At 40.0% G+C, this 19,757-nt stretch overlaps 1 long non-coding RNA gene across 3 annotated transcripts in view; it reads left to right on the top strand.

Moving 5' to 3' along the window:
- LOC130706942 (uncharacterized) overlaps positions 1-19,757 on the top strand; it is a 78,349-nt gene that overhangs the window by 11,339 nt on the left and 47,253 nt on the right. For all 3 annotated transcript variants that reach the window (XR_009006976.1, XR_009006972.1, XR_009006982.1), the window contains exon 3: positions 18,622-18,703. This is a non-coding gene — a long non-coding RNA (uncharacterized LOC130706942). The remainder of the gene's footprint in view (positions 1-18,621; positions 18,704-19,757) is intronic.

Raw genomic sequence — 19,757 nt, 5'->3', positions numbered from 1 at the left:
ATAGACAAATGGAACGTTTATCCGGTGAATCTGAATCAAATTAAGTAAAAGTGAGCTGAATAAACCTCCTTTGTGAGGGTCTTCAGCCATTTTTTCCTAGCAAAAGATTTAATAGGTGATTAGCACTTCAGGTACTGAGAGGTATGGCACTTAGAATGCACATAGAACCTCTACGTACTCCATTAGCGTTCACAGTTTATATATATATATATAAAATATAAAATATTTATATATTTCCCATTCACATATGCTGTTAGCCAGTGACAACAGTGTGACACCCGAGGAGCAGCAGCCCACCGTCTCGCACATACAGTCAGCCCGTGAGGGTCCTGCTGGGTGATCCTGGGTAGAGTGTGTTAGGCAGTATTGTTAAGTGGGCTGTTTACTTTGCTGTGGCCTCTCCTGCCATCTACATTTCGTTCTGGCAATGCTGATGGCTGAAAAAGGTCTACTATGATGGTGCTGGACCTGCTCCAGAGAAACAAAGGCGAGGATCATGCTGGATCACATTGTAAGTTTTACAGCAACTCATGCCCCCTTAAGGATATGGTTGAGCAAACACGGGGTAAAGTTCAGCAGGCAATTAGGAATTGGTGGAAGTCTTTTGACATTGTGGAAGAGATCCGAAATATCACAACAGCCTTGGGAGATTTAGCAACAGTTATATGAATGGGAGCTGGAAGAACTGCGTCCAGAGACATGTGACTTCAGCGAATTGGAGAGAATGGAAGTGTGCTCGCCAAGGCACAGTCTTCTCAGTGCCGGGAAGAAGAGACCAGGCGGTGCTCCCTCTCCCAGAAACGCCTCCGCCTCACTCCAGGGAGGATGCCTTCCTCAAGGAGCAGCTCTTTCCCCACTGGTTTCTCAGAGAATTGACTCAGCTCTTCATTCTTGCAGAGCAAGTCAGCAAGGCTTTCAGAGAGGGAAGTCTGTTTGTCTCTGTAGTATTCAGCATGGTTTTGTGGTTACAGTAGGTATTCCATTAGGATTCTTGGTGGATAAACCACAGATAACATTCTCCATGCCTCTTTGCATGTAATCGTAGTAATAAAGTGCTTGGCCAATATTTTATTGATCATTGAGAATTATGAATAATAATGGTTGTGTTTGCTGGAAAGCTTCTGGGAAAAGATAATTAGAAACATATTTTTGTCATGGCAGTGAAACAGTTGTCTTATTAGTTTTTAAGGAATTCTTCTAAAAGAATTAGGATTGCTTCTTTTTTAAGAATGGCTTCTAAAATAAAGACCATGATGCAATGCTAAAGATTAATGTTTTGCTTGGGCAACTTAAAAATAAGTTTGTGAGAAGCACTATTAGTAATGAAGAACTAAAACATAAGATTAGTTGTTATGGTGATACAGCCCCACCTCTAGAAAATTTGGCTTCAAGGAATGGGCACACTGAACAGAGTCCAAATATGCAGGTTTCTCTCATATTCTTGGGCTTCTTAATTTAGGAATCATGCATTTTAATATAAGTGTATAAAACATTCTGAAAATACTTAAAATTCTGTGTCAGTATGAACAGGATTGAAGTAGCAGTGACTAAATTATTTGTTTCATGTATAGTATAGCTTAAGAAATGGATAAAAGTAGAAGGAGTATTTCACAATCCTAGACAACTTGATTTTTTAATTATAAGTCTCTAGATCCAGCCTAGGATGGATTCTTTGTAAAATCAAACATTAAAATAGAATCAGTGTTATGCCTGTGACTTCATATATTCATCTGGTGTAGATTCATCACAGGAAAAATACTTTCAAGTCTCTGTTAATACATGATTCTTACCATTTCTCAAGCTTTAATATGAGGGTGTAAAAATCACAGCATTTTAGCATGGTGGATTGGGGTGGACACCAGTTAAGAGGGTATTGCAATAATTTGAGCAAAGAATGCCAGTAGAGCTAGTAAGAAGTAGTTGGATTATTAATAATTTTGAAAGAAGATTCACCAGGATTTGCTGGTGGATTGTATGTGAGTGACGAAGGAGGACTCAAACATGACCGCAAGGTTTTTGCTCTGAGCAGATAGAGCAATGAAGTTGCCATTTACTGTCATAAGGAGAGCTATGAGAAGAGTAGGTTTTAGGGGAGAGATTAAGAGTTTGGTTTTGGACTAGTAAGTTTGAGATGACTTTAAGACTTCCAAGGGAAGATGCCAAGGAGTTAGCTGGAATAACAGTCTGGTATTCAGGTGAGAGGTTATGGGCTGGAGATAGAAATCTGCATGTCATCAATGTGTACATGGTATTTAAAGACTTGAGTGTGAGGAAAGATGAGGACTGAGGATGGAGAACCCTGGAACATGCCAAGATTCAGAGGTCAGGCAGATGAGTAGAATCAGCAAAAGTAACTGTGAAGTGGCTAGAGAAGGAGGTGGAGAACCAAGTGAGAGTGGTGTCCCAGAAGACAAGAGAATATTGTTCAAGAAGAAAAGAGTAATCACCCCTGTCAATTGCTCCTGAAAAGTTGAGAAAAATAAGAACTGAGAAATAGGGTGACCGACTGCCCTATTCTGTTCAGAACTCCCCCAGCTTTGGCAGAGTCCGAAGCCGACTGGGATGGTTGGTCACCCAACCAATGAGAAATAGCCATTCCTTAGCAATATATATTGGTCAGGAGTGATTTAGGCAAGAAAAGTTTGTGTGGAATAGTGGGGACAAGTGTACAAAGCTGAGTGGAGTGAGGTGGTTTTAAGAGAGAAAAGGTGGAATTATTGTTACATAATACATATTACAATATTGTTACATCATTATTCTTACATAATATTAAAGTTATGTAAGAAAAATTTTTAGTTTTTACAGATGCATTCTGAAGTATTTAAGAGAGAAATGTCATGTTATCTGGGACTTGCTTTAAAATACTTCAGCAAGGACAAAGCAAATAAGTATCTCACCTATAATTTTTTTTTTTTGGCCGTGCCACGCAGCATGTGGGATGTTAGTTCCCGACCAGGAATTGAACCTGCACCCCCTGCATTGGAAGCTCAGAGTCTTAACCACTGGACCACCAGGGAAGACCCTCACCTATAATTATTAAATCTGGGTGATATGATTATGGGGTTCATTGTAATATTCTGAATGTTTAAATATGACTGAAATTTTTCATAATAAAAATAAAAAATTTAAAGAAAGTGAATGGGAGAAAAGGAATTAGAGGCAGCAGGAATACACAACTCTTTTGAGGAGTTTTGCTGTAAAGTAGAGTAAAGAAATGGGCTGTGCCTGGATTGGTCTCTGAGTTTTGTTTTGTTTTGTTTTCTTTTTTTTTTTTTTTTTTTAAAGGATTTTCTTATTTATTTATTTATTTATTTATTTATTTTTGGCTGTGTTGGGTCTTCGGTTCGTGCGAGGGCTTTCTCCAGTTGCGGCAAGCGGGGGCCACTCTTCATCGCGGTGCGGGGACCGCTCTTCATCGCGGTGCGCGGGCCTTTCTCTATCGCGGCCCCTCCCGTCGCGGGGCACAGGCTCCAGACGCGCAGGCTCAGCAATTGTGGCTCACGGGCCCAGCTGCTCCGTGGCATGTGGGATCTTCCCAGATCAGGGCTCGAACCCGTGTCCCCTGCATTAGCAGGCAGATTCTCAACCACTGCGCCACCAGGGAAGCCCCTGTTTTCTTTAAGATGGGGGAAGTTAACAGTACGTTTGGATGCTGATATGGAAACACAGATGAGGCAGGCAAGGCAGGGCAAATGCAGGTATGCTGTCCTTGAGTAGGGAGAGGAGATGGGGCCGATGGGGCCCAGGTGGAGGGCTTGGTCTTAGTGATGATGGTGCTGAGCTTGTCCACGGTCAGTAGGGATTCTGAGATGATTGGCTGTACATTCCAGAGGGCAGCCAGTGGAGGTGTCTGGGGTTGGGAAGGTAGGGAGTTGGTCGGATTGGGGGATATACCAAGCTCTGTGGGGGTGAGTCCTAGTGAGAGGGATGGTTTGGGATCTTGGGATTCTGGTGGTGATGGGTAAATACCCAGAAAGTCAGCATGGATGTGGGCATCATGGGATTAGCCACATCAGGCAGATGTAGGGGTGAGACTGAGAGTTATGGGGAGAGGGGAGGCCTGCAGAGGGGTGGGTCATCAGGAAACACAGGGAACTCTGCAGGTGTGTCCCCACCCCACTAAGTCCCAACTCTCCCTGTGGCTCAACCTGTGGAGTTTGGGACCCAATGATGTTCTTGTCAGAAAGAGGAGGAAAGTTAAAAAAAAAAAACAAAAAACTGAGGAAAAAAGCAAGAGTCATGTACTAAGGAAAATTAGAGAGAGAAGTCTTTCAACTCCCAGACCTGATAAGGCCAAGACAGAAATGTTCTAAAAACCAAAAATGCCAATAGATTTAACAGTGGGTCACAAGCCCATGAAGTTCAAGATCAGTTTAATCTCTCCTTTGGTCATTCTGCAGACTTTCCAGGGGCAGAAAATTTGTCATGTGAAATGGAGTTTTCTTCCATTTGGGCAACCCCTGAAAACAACCTTTAGTTGTTTTGCCTGAGCCTCGCATCTCTGAACAGATGGTTTCTCATGGTATCTCAAGGAACCTATTATTTTGAGGTTGCCTGGCATAAAGTAGAAATTTAATCAATATTTGTTACATGAATATCAAATGAATGAATGAGGTTATTTATTTATTTATTGAACACATAGGTTGCAAACATTGTTCTAGGCAATGAGGAAATGGTTGTAAATAAAAGAAATAAAAACCTCTGCCTCATCCTCATGGGTCTGACCTTCTAGAGGAGGGAAAGAAATGCATGTTATTACGTGAGGCCACAGTTCCCAGGGGGGTGGCAAAAACTCCAAAGTGAAGAAGTCTTAGTGATTGGTTACTGAGGGCCTATCATGTGCCAGTTGTTTTAAACATGCCATCTAATTTCACCTACCAATATGCAGTAAGTAGTATTGACCCCTATCTGAGAGAGATGCAAACTGGGGCTCAAAATGGTGAGGTCCCCAAGATAATGGTGCTAAATTGGCAGAGCAGGAATTTGAGTGCAGGTCTCTCTGACTTCAGGGCCAATATTTCTAACCAGTACACTGAGTTGCTTCTCAGTCTCTACTGAGCACAAGTAGGTGCATTTCTGTTGGGAAAATAGGGGCACTGGTGAATTCGGAATCCTCAGTTCTCTCCCTCTATCTTGGGCGTGAACTAACTCAATAGCAGATACCTCTCTTGCAACCAGGCTTTGACTCTGAAGTCAGTTGATAGCCTTAAGCTCTCTAGCTCTCAGGTTAATTTCTATTTAGCTACAGATGCAAATCTAAGTATTAACGCATATATGTGGGATCTAGAAAACTGGTACAGATGAACCTATATGCAGGGCAGGAATAGAGACGTAGACATAGAGAACGGACATGTGGACATGGGGTGGGGGGTGGGACTAACTGGGAGATTAGGTTTGACACAAATACACTACCATGTGTAAAATAGATAGCTAGTGGGAACCTGCTGTGTAGCACAGGGAGCTCAGCTTGGTGCTCTGTGATGACCTAGATGGGTGGGATGAGGGGGGGGTGGGAGGGAGGTCCAAGAGGGAGGGGATATAGGTATACATATAGCTGATTCACTTCATTGTACAGCAGAAGCTAATACAACATTGTAAAGCAATTATACTCCAATAAAACAATACAAAAATAAAAAGTTATACAATAAATACATGGATGTTGTCCACAAAAAAAAAAAAAAAAAAAAAAAAGCAATCTAAAAGCAGGACCCTGAGTCTGGGAGCTATTTCACAGTTTGATAAAATGCCAGTTCCTATCATATGAATAAGGAAAAGAATGACGCAGCTCAACAATCTACCCACGTTACCTAAAAATCAGTAGCAGTGCCCTCAAAATGGTTCCAAGTCATGCTCTGAATCCTAGACAACACTCCTGAATTATTGTCCTTATTTTTTAATTGAGATATAATTGACAAAATATTAGTTTCAAGTGTACAACATAACAATTTGATATTTCTGTTTATTGTTAAGGATCACCACAGTAAGTCTAGTTAACGTTCATCACCACGCATAGTTACAGACTTTTTTTTCTTGTGGTGAGATCTTTTAAGATTTACTATCTTTGATAACTTTTAAATATGCAGTGTAGTATTATTAGCTATAGTCACCATGCTGTATATTACATCCTCATGACTTATTCATTTTATAAGTGGAATTTTTTACCTTTTGACTCCCTTCACCAATTTTGCCCACCCCCCTCACCCCCAATGTCCCTGACCACCTCTGACAACCACCAGTCTGTTCTCTGTATCTGTGAGCTTGGCTTTTACTTTATTATTATTTTTTTAGGTTCCACATATAAGTAAGATTATATGCTGTTTGTGTTTCTCTGACTTATTTCACTTAACATAATGCCTTCAAGGTCCATCTATGTTTGTCACAAATGGCAAGATTTCCTTCTTTTTTTGTGGCTGAATAATATTCCACTGTGTGTATATATATATATATATATATATATATACACATACACACACACCACATTTTCTTTATCCATTCATCCATCATTGGACACTTAGGTTGTTTCCATATCTTGGCTATTATAAATAATGCTGCAATGAATATGGGGGTTCATATATCTTTTTGAGTTAGTGTTTTTGTTTTCTTCAGATAAATACCCAGAAGTGGAATTACTAGATCATATGGTAGTTCTATTTTTAATTTTTTTGAGGAACCTCCATACTATTTTCCATAGTGGCTGCACCAACTTACATCCCCACCAACAGTGTAGGAGGGTTTGCTTTCCTCCACATCTTTGCCAACACTTGTTATTTCTAGACTTTTTGAGGATAGCCATCCTGACAGGTGTGAGGTGATGTCTCATTGTGGTTTTGATTTGCATTTCTTTGATGATTAGTGATGTTGGACACTTTTTCATGTGTCTGTTGGCCATCTGTATGTCTTCTTTGGTAAATTTCTATTCAGATCCTCTGCCCGTTTTTCGAATGGATTGCTTTTTTTCCTGTTAAGTTGTATGAGTTTTTTATATATTTTGGATATTAACGCCTTATCAGATATATGATTTGCAAATATTTTCTCCCATTTGGTAGGTTGCCTTTTCATTTTGTTGATAGCTTCCTTTGCTGTATAGAAGCTTTGTAGTTGGATGTAGTCCCACTTATTTAATTTTGCTTTTGTTGCCTTTGCGTTTGGTGTCAAATCCAAAAATCAGTGCCAAGAACGATGTCAAGGAGCTTATCACTTATGTTTTTTACTAGGAGTTTTATGATTTCAGATCTTGCATTCAAATCTTTAGTCCATTTTGAGTTAATTTTTGTGTATGGTGTAAGATAGTGATCCAGTTTTGTTCTTTTGCATGTGACTGTCCTGTTTTCCCAGCACCATCTATTGAAGAGACTGCCTTCCCCATTGTATATTCTTGGTTCCTTTGTCATAAATTCATTGACCATATGTGTATGGGTTTATTTCTGGGCTCTCTATTCTGTTCCATTGATTTATGTGTTTGTTTTTTATGACAGTACCATACTGTTTTGATTACTATAGGTTTGTAATATAGTTTGAAATCAGGGAGCATGACTCCTCCAGCTATGTTCTTTTTTCTCAAGATTGCTTTAGCTATTTGGGGTCTTTTGTGGTTCCATACAAATTTTAGAATTGCTTGTTCTATTTCTGTGAAAAATGCCATTGAAATTTTGATAGGTATTGCATTGAATCTGTAGATTGCTTTGGGTAGTATGGGCATTTTAACAATTTTAATTCTTCCGATCCATGAGTATTTTTCATTTACTTGTATCGTCTTCAGTTTCTTTTGTCATGGCCTTATAGTTTTCAGCATATAGGTCTTTTACCTCCTGGTTAAATTTATTCCTAAATATCTTATTCTTTTTGATGCAATTGAAAATGAGATAGTTTTCCTAATTTCTCTTTAGCCTAGTTAACAGATTTCTGTATATTGATTTTGTATCCTGACCCTGTATTTATTATTTCTAATAGTTTTTTTAGTGGAGACTTTAGGGTTTTGTTTATATAAAATCATGTCTTCCACAAATAGTGACAGTTTTACTTCTTCCTTTCCAATTTGGGTGCCTTTTATTTCTCTTCTATATTTGCTCTGGCTAGACTTTCAGTACTATGTTGAATAAAAGTGTCAAGAGTGGGCATCCTTTTCTTATTCCTGATCTTAGAGAGATAGATTTTAGTTTTTCACCATTCAGTATGATGTTGGCTGTGGGTTTGTCATAGATGGCCTTTATTATGTTAGGGTATGTTCCTTCCATACACACTTTATTGAGAGTTTTTATCATGAATGGATGCTGAATTTTGTCAGATGCTTTTTCTGCATCTATTGGGATGATCAATGACTTTTATCCTTCATTTTGTTAATGTGGTGTATCACATTGATTGATTTGTGGATGTTGAAGCATCCTTACATCCCTGGAATAAATCCCACTGGATTACGGTGTATGATCCTTTTAATGTATCATTGAATTAGGTTTGCTTATATTTTGTTGAGGATTTTTGCATCTTTGTTCATCAGCCTGTAATTTTCTTTTTTGTGGTATCATTGTCTGGTTTTGATATCTGGGTAATGCTGGCCTTGTAAAATGAGTTTGGAAGTGTTTCCTTTTCTTCTACTTTTTGGAAGAGTTTAAGAAGAATTGGTATTACTTCTTCTTTAAATGTTTGGTAGAATTCACTAGTGAAGCCATCTGGTCCTAGACTTTTGTTTATGGGGTGTTTTAAAATTACTGATTCAGTGTCCTTACTAGCAGTCAGTCTGTTCAGATTTTCTATTTCTTCATGATTCAGTCTTGGAAGGTCGTGTGTTTCTAGGAATTTACCCATTTCTTCTAGGCTGTCCAGTTTGTTGGTGTATAATCATTTGTAGTAGTCCCTTATGATCCATTGTATTTCTGTGATATCAGTTGTAAGGTCTTCTCTTTCATTTATGATTTTACTTATTTGAATACCTTCTCTTTTTTTCTTGGTTAGTCTAGCTAAAAGATTGTCTGTTTTATTGATTTTTTAAAACAAGCTCTTGGTTTCATTGATCTCTTCTATTGTCTTGTTAGTCTCTTTTTCATTTATTTCTTCTCTGATCTTTGTTATTTCCTTCCTTCTTTTAGCTCTGGGCTTCATTTTTTCTTTTCTAGATCCTTGAGGTGTAAAGTTAAGTTGTTTATTTGAGATTTTTCTTATTTCTTGAGGTAAGCATTTATCACTATGTACTTCCCTCTTAGAACTGCTTTTGCTGCATTCCATAAATTTTGGTATGTTGTATTTCCATTTTCACTTGTCTCAAGATATTTTTTTTGAAAGTTCATAATAGTGCAATTGACAAGGAAATTTAGTTATTTCTGAGATATACATTTTAAAGTAATAACTAGATTTATGAGTTATAACATTATACCAGAACATATAAGATTTTTAGAAGTTTCACATAATGTCTGAAACATTTATATTAACATATTACCATACAAATAACCCAAAGAAAGTTTAGTATTAGTTGTTTTGTTTGTTTGTTTTTTTATACTGAAGGTTCTTGTTAGTCATCAATTTTATACACATCAGTGTATACATGTCAATCACAATCGCCCAATTCAGCACACCACCATCCCCACCCCACCGCAGTTTTCCCCCCTTAGTGTCCATATGTCTGTTCTCTACATCTGTGTCTCAACTTCTGCCCTGCAAACCGGCTCATCTGTACCATTTTTCTAGTTTCCACATACATGGGTTAATATATGATATTTGTTTTTCTCTTTTTGACTTACTTCACTCTGTATGACAGTCTCTAGATCCATCCATGTCTCAACAAATGACTCAATTTTGTTCCTTTTTATGGCTGAGTAATATTGCATTGTATATATGTACCACATCTTCTTTATCCACTCGTCTGTCGATGAGCATTTAGGTTGCTTCCATGTCCTGGCTATTGTAAATAGTGCTGCAATGAACATTGGAGTGCATGTGTCTTTTTGAATTATGGTTTTCTCTGGGTATACACCCAGTAGTGGGATTGCTGGATCATATGGTAAATCTATTTTTAGTTTTTTAAGGAACCTCCATACTGTTCTCCATAGTGGCAGTATCAATTTACATTCCCACCAACAGTGCAAGAGGGTTCCCTTTTCTCCACACCCTCTCCAGCATTTGTTGTTTGTAGATTTTCTGATGATGCCCATTCTAACTGGTGTGAGGTGATACCTCATTGTAGTTTTGATTTGCATTTCTCTAATAATTAGTGATGTTGAGCATCTTTTCATGTGCTTCTTGGCCATCTGTATGTCTTCTTTGGAGAAATGTCTATTTAGGTGTTCTGCCCATTTTTGGATTGGGTTGTTTGTTTCTTTAATATTGAGCTGCATGAGCTGTTTATATATTTTGGAGATTAATCCTTTGTCTGTTGATTCGTTTGCAGATATTTTCTCCCATTCTGAGGGTTGTCTTTTCGTCTTGTTCATGGTTTCCTTTGCTGTGCAAAAGCTTTGAAGTTTCATTAGGTCCTATTTGTTTATTTTTGTTTTTATTTCAATTACTCTAGGAGGTGGATCAAAAAAGATCTTGCTGTGATTGATGTCAAAGAGTGTTCTTCCTATGTTTTCCTCTAAGAGTTTTATAGTGTCCATCTTATGTTTAGGTCTCGAATCCATGTTGAGTTTATTTTTGTGTATTAGGGAGTGTTCTAATTTCATTCTTTTACATATAGCTGTCCAGTTTTCCCAGCATCACTTATTGAAGAGACTGTCTTTTCTCCATTGTATATCTTTGCCTCCTTTGTCATAGATTAGTTGACCATAGGTGCGTGGGTTTATCTCTGGGCTTTCCATCTTGTTCCATTGATCTATGTTTCTGTTTTTGTGCCAGTACCATATTGTCTTGATTACTTTGTAGTATAGTCTGAAGTCAGGGAGTCTGATTCCTCCAGCTCCGTTTTTTTCCCTCAAGACTGCTTTGGCTATTTGGAGTCTTTTGTGTCTCCATACAAATTTTAAGATGATTTGTTCTAGTTCCATAAAAAATGCCATTGGTAATTTGATAGGGATTGCATTGAATCTGTAGATTGCTTTGGGTAGTAGAGTCATTTTCACAATATTGATTCTTCCGATCCAAGAACATGGTATATCTCTCCACCTGTTGGTATCGTCTTTAATTTCTTTCATCAGTGTCTTATAGTTTTCTGCATACAGGTCTTTTGTCTCCCTAGGTAGGTTTATTCTTAGATATTTTATTCTTTTTGTTGCAGTGGTAAATGGGAGTGTTTCCTTAATTTCTCTTTCAGATTTTTCATCATTGGTGTATAGGAATGCAAGAGATTTCTGTGCATTAATTTTTTATCCTGCAACTTTACCAAATTCATTGATTAGCTCTAGTAGTTTTCTGGTGGCATTTTTAGGATTCTCTATGTATAGTATCATGTCATCTGCAAACAGTGACAGTTTTACTTCTTCTTTTCCAATTTGTATTCCTTTTATTTCTTTTTCTTCTCTGATTGCCGTGGCTAGGACTTCCAAAACTATGTTGAATAATAGTGGTGAGAGTGGACATCCTTGTCTCGTTCCTGATCTTAGAGGAAATGCTTTCAGTTTTTCAACATTGAGAGTGATGTTTGCTGTGGGTTTGTCGTATATGGCCTTTATTATGTTGAGGTAGGTTCCCTCTATGCCCACTTTCTGGAGAGTTTTTATCATAAATGGGTGTTGAATTTTGTCAAAAGCTTTTTCTTCATCTATTGAGATGATCATATGGTTTTTCTTCTTCAATTTGTTAATATGGTGTATCACATTGATTGATTTGTATATATTGAAGAATCCTTGCATCCCTGGGATAAATCCCACTTGATCGTGGTGTATGATCTTTTTAATGTGTTGTTGGATTCTGTTTGCCAGTATTTTGTTGAGGATTTATGCATCTGTATTCATCAGTGATATTGGTCTGTAATTTTCTTTTTTTGTAGTATCTTTGTCTGGTTTTGGTATCAGGGTGATGGTGGCCTCATAGAATGAGTTTGGGAGTGTTCCTTCCTCTGCAATTTTTTGGAAGACTTTGAGAAGGGTGGGTGTTAGCTCTTCTCTAAATGTTTGATAGAATTCACCTGTGAAGCCATCTGGTCCTGGACTTTTGTTTGTTGGAAGATTTTTAATCACAGTTTCAATTTCATTACTTGTGATTGTTCTGTTCATATTTTCTGTTTCTTCCTGGTTCAGTCTTGGAAGGTTATACCTTTTTAAGAATTTGTCCATTTCTTCCAGGTTGTCCATTTTACTGGCATAGAGTTGCTTGTAGTAGTCTCTTAGGATGCTTTGTATTTCTGTGGTGTCTGTTGTAAGTTCTCCTTTTTCATTTCTAATTTTATTGATTTGAGTCCTCTCCCTCTTTTTCTTGATGAGTCTGGGTAATGGCTTATCAATTTTCTTTATCTTCTCAAAGAACCAGCTTTTAGTTTTATTGATCTTTGCTGTTGTTTTCTTTGTTTCTATTTCATTTATTTCTGCTCTAGTCTTTATGATTTCTTTCCTTCTGCTAACTTTGGGTTTTGTTTGTTCTTCTTTCTCTAGTTCCTTTAGGTGTAGGTTAGATTGTTTATTTGAGATTTTTCTTGTTTCTTGAGGTAGGCTTGTATAGCTATAAACTTCCCTCTTAGAATTGCTTTTGCTGCATCCCATAAGTTTTGGATCGTCGTGTTTTCATTGTCATTTGTCTCTAGGTATTTTTTTATTTCCTCTTTGATTTCTTCATTGATCTCTTGGTTATTAAGTAGTGTGTTGTTTAGCCTCCATGTGTTTGTGTTTTTTACGTTTTTTTTCCCTGTAATTCATTTCTAATCTCATAGCGTTGTGGTCAGAAAAGATGCTTGATATGATTTCAATTTTCTTAAATTTACTGAGGCTTGATTTGGGACCCAAGATGTGATCTATCTTGGAGAATGTTCCGTGTGCACTTGAGAAGAAAGTGTAATCTGCTGTTTTTGGATGGAATGTCCTATAAATATCAATTAAATCTATCTGGTCTATTGTGTCATTTAAAGCTTCTGTTTCCGGGGCTTCCCTGGTGGTGCAGTGGTTGAGAATCTGCCTGCCAATGCAGGGGACACGGGTTTGAACCCTGGTCTGGGAAGATCCCACATGCCGTGGAGCAACTGGGCCCGTGAGCCACAATTACTGAGCCTGCACGTCTGGAGCCTGTGCTCCGCAACAAGAGAGGCCACGATAGTGAGAGGCCTGTGCACCGCGATGAAGAGTGGCCCCGCTTGCCGCAACTAGAGAAAGCCCTCGCACAGAAACGAAGACCCAACACAGCCATAAATAAATAAATTAATTAAAAAAAAATTGCAGCCTCCCTTTAAAAAAAAAAAAAGCTTCTGTTTCCTTATTTATTTTCATTTTGGATGATCTGTCCATTGGTGTAAGTGAGGTGTTAAAGTCCCCCACTATTATTGTGTTACTGTCGATTTCCTCTTTTATAGCTGTTAGCAGTTGCCTTATGCATTGAGGTGCTCCTATGTTGGGTGCATATATATTTATAATTGTTATATCTTCTTCTTGGATTGATCCCCTGATCATTATGTAGTGTCCTTCCTTGTCTCTTGTAACATTCTTTATTTTAAAGTCTATTTTATCTGATATGAGTATAGCTACTCCAGCTTTCTTTTGATTTCCATTTGCATGGAATATCTTTTTCCATCCCCTCACTTTCAGTCTGAATGTGTCCCTAGGTCTGAAGTGGGTCTCTTGTAGACAGCATATATTTGGGTCTTGTCTTTGTATCCATTTAGCAAACCTGTGTTTTTTGGTTGGAGCATTTAATCCATTCACGTTTAAGGTAATTAGCGATATGTATGTTCCTATGACCATTTTCTTAATTGTTTTGGGTTTGTTTTTGTAGGTCCTTTTCTTCTCTTGTGTTTCCCACTTAGAGAAGTTCCTTTAGCATTTGTTGTAGAGCTGGTTTGGTGGTGCTGAATTCTCTTAGCTTTTGCTTGTCTATAAAGCTTTTGATTTCTCCATCAAATCTGAATGAGATCCTTGCCGGGTAGAGTAATCTTGGTTGTAGGTTCTTCCCTTTCATGACTTTAAGTATATCATGCCCCTCCCTTCTGGCTTGTAGAGTTTCTGCTGAGAAATCAGCTGTTAACCTTATGGGAGTTCCCTTGTATGTTATTTGTCGTTTTTCCCTTGCTGCTTTCAATAATTTTTCTTTGTCTTTAATTTTTGCCAATTTGATTACTATGTGTCTCGGCGTGTTTCTCCTTGGGTTTTTCCTGTATGGGACTCGCTGCGCTTCCTGGACTTGGGTGGCTATTTCCTTTCCCATGTTAGGGAAGTTTTTGACTATAATCTCTTCAAATATTTTCTCGGGTCCTTTCTCTCTCTCTTCTCCTTCTGGGACCCCTATAATGCGAATGTTGTTGCATTTAATGTTGTCCCAGAGGTCTCTTAGGCTGTCTTCATTTCTTTTCATTCTTTTTTCTTTATTCTGTTACGCAGCAGTGAATTTCACCATTCTGTCTTCCAGGTCACTTATCCGTTCTTCTGCCTCAGTTATTCTGCTATCGATTCCTTCTAGTGTAGTTTTCATTGCAGTTATTGTATTGTTCATCTCTGTTTGTTTGTTCTTTAATTCTTCTAGGTCTTTGTTAAACATTTCTTGCATCTTCTCGATCTTTGCCTCCATTCTCTATCCGAGGTCCTGGATCATCTTCACTATCATTATTCTGAATTCTTTTTCTGGAAGGTTGCCTATGTCCACTTCATTTAGTTGTTTTTCTGGGGTTTTATCTTGTTCCTTCATCTGGTATATAGCCCTCTGCCTTTTCATCTTGTCTATCTTTCTGTGAATGTGGTTTTTGTTCCACAGGCTGCAGGATTATAGTTTTTCTTGCTCCTGCTGTCTGCCCTCTGGTGGTTGAGGCTATCTAAGGGGCTTGATGGGAGGCTCTGGTGGTGGGTAGAGCTGACTGTTGCTGTGGTGGTCAGAGCTCAGTAAAACTTTAATCCACTTGACTGTTGATGGGTGGGGCTGGGTTCCCTCCCTGTTAGTTGTTTTGCCTGAGGCAACCCAACACTGGAGCCTACCTGGGCTCTTTGGTGGGGCTAATGACAGACTCTGGGAGGGCTCAAGCCAAGGAGTACTTCCCAGAACTTCTGCTGCCAATGTCCTTGTCCCCACGGTGAAACAGAGCCACCCTCCGCCTCTGCAGGAGACCTTCCAACACTAGCAGGTAGGGCTGGTTCAGTCTCCCCCGGGGTCACTGCTCCTTCCCCTGGGTCCCGATGCACACACTATTTTGTGTGCGCCCTCCAAGAGTGGGGTCTCTGTTTCCCCCAGTCCTGTCGAAGTCCTGCAATCAATTCCCACTAGGCTGCAAAGTCTGATTCTCTATGAATTCCTCCTCCCGTTGCCGGTCCCCCAGGTTGGGAAGCCTGACGTGGGGCTCAGAACCTTCACTCTAGTGGGTGGACTTCTGTGGTATAAGTGTTCGCCAGTCTGTGAGTCACCCACCCACCAGTTATGGGATTTGATTTTACTCTGATTGCGCCCCTCCTACCGTCTCGTTGTGGCTTCTCCTTTGTCTTTCGATGTGGGGTATCTTTTTTGGTGAGTTCCAGTGTCTTCCTATCGACGATTGTCCAGCAGCTAGTTGTGATTCTGGTGTTTTCGCAAGAGGGAGTGAGAGCATGTCCTTCTACTCCGCCATCTTGGTTCCTCTCTCAAGATTTTTTTTTTTTTTTTAAAGAATTCCACTTTATTTTTTGGCTGTGTTGGGTTTTCGTTTCTGTGCGAGAGCTTTCTCTAGTTGTGGCAAGCTGGGGCTACTCTTCATCGCGGTGCACGGGCCTCTCACTATCGCAGCCTCTCGTTGCGGAGCACAGGCTCCAGACGCGCAAGCTCAGCAGTTGTGGCACACGGGCTTAGTTGCTCCGCGGCATGTGGGATCTTCCCAGACCAGGGCTGGAACCCGTGTCCCCTGCATTGGCAGGCAGATTCTCAACCACTGCGCCACCAGGGAAGCCCTCAAGATATTTTTTTATTTCACTTTAGATTTCTTCTTTGACCCATTGGTTGTTCAGTAGCATGTCATGTAGTCTCCATGCATTTGTGGATTTTCCAGTTTTTTTCTTTTAGTTGATTTCTAGTTTTATTGTGGTCAGAAAAGATTTTGATTTGATTTCAGTCTTAACTTTGTTAAGACTTGTTTTGTGGTCTAACACATGATCAATCCTAGAGAATGTCCCATGTGCACTTGAGAAGCGTGTGTATTCTATTGCTTTTGGATGAAATGTTTTTTATATATTTGTTAAGTCCATTTGGTCTAATGTATCATTGAAAACCAATGTTTCTTCACTGATTTTCTGTCTGGATGATCTATCCATTGATGTAAGTGGGGTATTAAATTCCCCTACTGTTATTGTACTGCTGTCTATTTCTTTCATTAGCTCTGTTAGTATTTGCTTTGTATGTTTAGGTGCTCCTACATTGTGTGCATAAATATTTACAAATGTTGTATGTTCCTATTGAATTGACTTCTTTATCAGTTTGTAATGTCCTTCTTTATAGTCTTTGCTTTAAAGTCCATTTTGTCCATTACAAATATAGTTACCCCAGCTTTCTTTTGCTTTCAGTTTGCAAGGAATATCTTTTTCTGTCCTTTCACTTTCAGTCTGTGTATGTCCTTACATCTGAAATGAGTCTCTTATAGGTAGCATATAGATGGATCTTGTTTTTTCATCCAGCCAGCCACTCTATGTTTTTTTGATTGAAGGATTTAATCTATTTACATTTGAAGTAATGAACTCCTTTAGCTTTGGTTGTTTGGAAAATTTTTTATTCCTCCTTCAATTCTGAATGATAACTTTGCTGGGTAGAGAATTCTTGGTTGGAAAAGTTTTTTCTTTCAGCACTTTCAATATACTGTGCCATTCCCTTCTGCTCTGAAAACTTTCTGCTGAAAAATCTGCTGATCATCTTACGAGGATTCCTTTGTATGTCACAAATGGTTTTTCTTTTGGTACTTTTAATATTCTCTCCTTGTCTTTAACTTTTAACATTTTAGTTATAATGTATCTTGGTGTGGGTCTCTTTGGGTTCATCTTATTCATAACTCTCTAGGATTCCTGGATCTGGATGTTTGTTTCTTTCCCCAGGTTAGGGAAGTTTTCAGCCATTATTTCTTCAAATAAGTTTTCTGCCTTTTTTTTTTTTTTTTTCCTCTTCTCCTTCTGGGACTCCTATAATGCAAATGTTAGTCTGCTTGATGTTGCCCTATAAGTCCCTAAAACTGTCTTCCTTTTCTAAAATTCTATTTTTCTTTTTGCTGCTCTGATTGGGTGAGTTCCCCTGCCCTATCTTTGAGTTCAGTGATCTTTTCCTCTGCTTCATCATCTACTATTGAACCCCTGTAGTGTATTTTTCAGTTTAGTTATTGTATTCTTCAATTTCATGACTTCTGTTTGGAACTTTCTTGTATTTTCTGTCTCTTTGTTGAAGTTCTCACTGTGTTCATCCATTCTTCTCCCAAGTGAGGTGAGCATCTTTATGACCATTACTTTGAACTCTTTATCAGGGAAATTACTTATCTTTGTTTCATTAAGGTTTTTTTTTTTTCCCCTGAGGTTTTATCTTTTTTGTTTGGAACATATTTCTCTGTTTCTTCATTTTGCTTGACTCTTTGTGTTTGTTTCTTGGTATTAGATGAAACAGCCACTTCTCCCATTCTTGAAGGACTGGCCTTCTGTAAGAGATGAAACTTACTGTTCAACTTTGCCCTGGCTTTTGGTTGTCTCTCAAACCTTTGTGATCATCCAAACAGCTTATTTTATTTTTAATAGCTCCCAGTTGTTGAGGGTTTGCCAAGACCAGTCAGTGTCCCAAAAGGGAGTATCTCATTTAGCACCTAGATTCAGGCTGATTAGAAGCCAGACCCTCAGGCAACGGCTTTTAAAGAATGCAAATATATACAGTCCTGTGGGACTACAAACTTAAGCCCTGTTGGCCCCCAGAACCGGGTGATCTAGAGGTGTCCCTTGGGCAGCAGTCACAAAAATTAGGGCTCCAGAAGAGTGTGAGTTGTAGTGAGGCAGGAGGAGAGCGCAAAGATGGCATTGCCCAACTTACATTCCCTGAGAACACCTCCACATCCTCTGGATGTGTGCCACACCTGAAGCCTGCCCCTCAGCCTGCTGCTCCAGGAGCAACAGGTAGACCTCTTTCATGGAAATGCTGGGGGTGTGTTTCAATGTGCTGTCTGTGCATTGCCCTGGAAGTAGTCGCCTGTCAAGGACTGTCTCTCTGATTGTTACAGGACCTAGTAAGCGCCCTGGCCTCCAGAGTCAGGCAATCAAGGGGTGACCCCTGGGCGGCAACTGCAAAAACCAGGGCACCAGACATAGAAACCAAACACATGTAAGAGCTCCCCTATGAGAGATGCTGGCACTCTGGAGCGTGGCAGAGGGAGAGCGTGAAGATAGTGCCTGCTCTCTGAGGTCTCAGGAAAGGATTACAGTCAGCCCTTAGATGTATGTTCAATTAGAAGCCTGCCTCTCGGGGTGCGGCCATGATGATGAGCTAATTGGCCTCTTTTGAGAAAGGTTGTGCTCCTGGGTCTGTTGCCTCCTTCTGTGTCCTGGGATGGTAGCTGTTTAAGAACTCTCTTTCTGGTTACAGTTCTGTAGGACCTGGGAGCACAAGCCTCGCTGTCCAGCAGAGCCTAGCAGCAGCTGCAAAGATCACGGCAACCAGAAAAAGTGTAAGTTCCTTTCTGTAAGATACCAGCAAGCTGGAGTGAGGTGGAGGGAGATTGCCAAGGTTGCATTCACCGGTCTCTGTTCCCGGAGAGCCCTTCTGTGGGCCCCTAGGAGTGTGCCAGACCTGAAGCCTGTCCCTCAGGTCAAAGCTCCTGGACAAGCAAATAGACCTCTTTCTCAGAAAGACGGGGGTGCGCTTCAGTGCGCTGTCTATGCAGTGCCCTAGGAGCGGTATCCTACGAGAGCTGTCTCTCCAATTGTTAGAAGCCCATGGGACCGAGGAACTCAAGCCCCTCTGGCCTCCAGAGGCAGGTGATTAAGAGGCATCCTCTGGGTGGCAGCCACAAAACCAGATCACCAGATGTAGACACGGGGGCCCCCGACGTGTGTGGAAGCTCCCCTCTAGGAGATGCTCAAGATGCTCTTGAGTGTGGCAGAGAAAGTGCAAAGATGGTGCCCACTGGTTGGAGCAAGGCAGAGGGGGAGTACAAAGATGGCACGACCTGAAAAAAGTGGGGAAAAAAGAAAAGAAAGAGAAGAAAAATAAAGAGAAAAATAAGGAGAGAAAGGAAGAAAGAGGGGAAAAAAAAAAAAAGATGGCGCCTGCTGGCTTTAGCAAATCAGAGGGAGAGCAGAACGATGGCACCCAGCCTCCATCCCGGGAGAGTATGCCAACAGATCCCTGCCCCTCAGACCAACACTTTAAAATTAGGAAACGAGTCTCTCACATAAAGTCGGGGTGCTTTTCGTAGGGCTGCTTCTGCGATAGGCCCTGAGCCAGGTAAGTCTGCACATGAGCCACTTAAGAGATGTTCTTCAGTTCGCCACAGCCCCGTGAGCCCCAAGGCCATGAGCCCCGTTGGTTTTCAAAGCCAGATGTTCCGGGAGCTCGTATCTCAGGTGCTGGTCTTAAAACCTGGGGTGCCCAATGTGGGGTACGAACCCTTTGCTCCTCAGGGAGAAGCTCTGGGTTTTAAGTTCCCTCCCGATTTTGGGATGCCACACCAGGTGTGAGGTTTAGGAGAGACTGTGTCTGAGCCTTTTCTACCCACGTTG

The sequence above is a fragment of the Balaenoptera acutorostrata genome, chromosome 2 (genome assembly GCF_949987535.1).
Source record: "Balaenoptera acutorostrata chromosome 2, mBalAcu1.1, whole genome shotgun sequence".
NCBI classification, from domain to species: domain Eukaryota; kingdom Metazoa; phylum Chordata; class Mammalia; order Artiodactyla; family Balaenopteridae; genus Balaenoptera; species Balaenoptera acutorostrata.
The sequence above is the reverse complement of the archived record's forward strand: the minus strand, read 5'-3'. Positions and strand labels throughout refer to the sequence as shown.